A 2,918-nucleotide genomic window follows, 5' to 3' on the forward strand; every position below is an offset into this window, starting at 1 on the left:
ATGCAGCTCTTCCTCAGTACTGACTCTCCAACAGTGCAGCACTCCCCGAAATACTGTCGGAGAGTCAATACTAAGAGAATGCTGCACTGTTGGAGACAGTACCAAGGGGAGCTGCATTATCAGAGGTTCAGTATTAAAGGTATGCTGCACCGTGAGAGGGTCAGTCATGCGGGAATTCTGCACTGCCAGAGGGTTAACAATGAAGAAGAGCTGCGCTGTCAATGTAATTGGGTCAGAACTGAGTCAGTGCCTCATGATCAAAGGATCAATACTGAGCCGGTGTCTCATTGTAAGGTGTTCAGAATTGAGACAGTCCTGTGATAGTCCAGCACTCTTAGAGGGTCAGTACTGAAGGAGAGCATCATTATCGGTGGGTCAGTACTGAGTGTGTGCCTTGTTGTAAGTGATAGAGCTGCAATAGCTTACTACTGACCTTCTAATCATATACCTCCTTCCCCATTTCTAAATCTATTACATTGAGGCACTGCCTCAGAACTGACCCACTGGCTAGAAGGCAGTCCCTCATTACTGACCAGCTGATCATGAGGCTGTCCCTCAGTAATGATCCTCTAAATGTGAGGCACTCCCTTCATTCTGACCCTCTTAGGCACGACCTCAGTATTGAGCCACTGATATAGAGGCACTGCCTCATAATTGACATGCTGACAATGGGGCACTTGCTCAGGACAGACCCTCTGATAGAGCTGCAGGTTTGATATTAGGGCAGCGCTGCAGAGCAAGCAGGTCAGTATTAAGGGAGTGCCGCACTGTCAGTGGACCAATATTAGAGGAGTGCCACACTGTCAGAGGGTCACTATTAATGGAGTGCGACACTTTTGGTGTGTGAGTACTGAGGCAGTGCAGCACTGTAAAGGGTGAGTAATGAGCGAATGCTCCATTTTCAGAGATTTAGTACAGAAGAAGTGCTTAATCAGAGAATAATTTCTCAGAGAGTGCTGCATTGTCAGGGTTTCTCACTGAGGGAGTATCACACAATCAGAGGTCCAATATTAAGGAAATAGTGAACTGTTGGAGGGTTGATATAAAGGGAGTTTTGCACTGTCAGAGGGTTAATGATGTGGGAGAGCTTCCTTTTGCGGGGGTGAGTACTGAAAGAGGACCACCCGTCAGGGGATCAATATTAATGTCGTAGAGTCAGTACAGAGGGAGTGCTGCACTGTCGGAGGGTCAACAAGAAGCCTGTTGCTACACTATCAAGGAGTCAATGATGACAGAATGCTGCACTGTCAGAAGATCAGTCGTCAGGGAAAATTGCATTATCGGAGCGTCTTCATCAAGGAAGTGCCACTCTGTCGGAAGACCAATATGAAGGGAGTTCTGCACTGTCACAGGGTCAATATTAGGGGTGTGCTGCACGAACAGAGGGTCATTGATAATTGAGTGCTTAACTGTTGCAGAGCCAGTACTGAGGGAATCCTGCGTTGTTACAGTGTCATCATTGAGGGAGTGCTGCACTGTTGAAGGGCCGATATTAAGGGAGTGTGACACTGTCAGAGTGTCATTATTAAAGGTGTGCTACAGTATCAAAGGGTGAGTAATGAGGGAGTGCTGCACTGTCGGAGGGTCAGCACTGAGATGGGCTGTACTGTCAGATAGTCAATATTAATGCAGTGCTTAACTTTCCTGGGCTTGATATTAGGGGAGTGCTCACTGTGAGTTGGTCAATATTAAGGGAATGCTGAAAATGTCAGTGGGTTGATGCTGAGGGTGTGCAACACTGTCGGAGGGAGAGATGTACTATCAGAGTGTCATTGCTGAGTGAGTTCAACACTGACAGAGGGGTAATATTAAGGGTGAGCTGCAGTGTCACTATTGATGGAGTGCTGTACTGGGGGTCAGTATTGAGGGAATGGTCCATTGTTGGAGGATCAGTACTGAGGGAGTGCTGGACTGTCACAGGGCCAATATTAAGAGGGTGCTGTGCTGTCAGAATGTCAATATTAAAGGACCACTGCACTATCAGAGGGACCGCACTGAGGGAGTGGAGCTGCTGCGAAGATCACTGCAAAGGATATGGCATACTGTGAGAGGTCCATTTTGTGGGGATTGATGAACTGAGGTTCTGTACTGTGAGACAGTTGCAGTGTCACAGGGTCAGCATTAAGGGAGTGGTGCACGAACAAACAAGCACTGCCAGACAACTGACGCTCTGATTATGAGGCACTCCCTCAGTACTGACTTTCCAACAGTGCGTAATCTGGGATGACTGACTCTCTGACAGTGCATCTCTGCCACAGTATTAACCCTCCGACATCCTGGTATTCTCTCAGCAATAATACTCTGAGAATGCCATGCTCCCTTACTATTGACACTCTGACCATGGAACACCCCTTCAATTTTAACCCTTCAGCAGTGCAGCATACACTCATCATTGCCTCTCTGATATTGCAGTGCTGCCTTCATATTGACCGTTTCACAGTGCAGGACACACAAATATTGAACATCTAAAAGTGCAGCTCTCCCTCAGTGCTGACCCCAGTCTGTGCAGCACCACCTCAATTCTGACCCACTCAGTGTAGCACAGCCTTAATTCTGACACCACTCTGTGCAGCACTCCCTCAATGCTGACCCGCTTCAGTGCTGAACCCGCTCAGTGCACCACTCCCTCAGTGCAGCACTCCCTCAGTGCTGACCCCGCTCAGTGCAGCACTCCCACAGTGCAGCATTCCCTCAGTTCTCACACCCCTCAGTGCAGAACTCCATCAGTGCTGACCCCCGCTCAGTGCAGCACTGCCTCAGTGCTGACCCCACTCAGTGTGCCAATTCCTCAATACTGACTTTCATAAATTCTCACAGCACTGGCCCTCCAACAGTGCAATGCACCCTCACGGCTGTCACCAGTCAGTGAAGCTCTCCCTCAGTGCTGACGCCCCTAAGTGCAGCATTCCCTCAGTGCT

Source organism: Rhincodon typus, unplaced genomic scaffold, assembly GCF_021869965.1.
Source record: "Rhincodon typus isolate 14 unplaced genomic scaffold, sRhiTyp1.1 hic_rhity00000109, whole genome shotgun sequence".
Lineage (NCBI taxonomy): Eukaryota > Metazoa > Chordata > Chondrichthyes > Orectolobiformes > Rhincodontidae > Rhincodon > Rhincodon typus.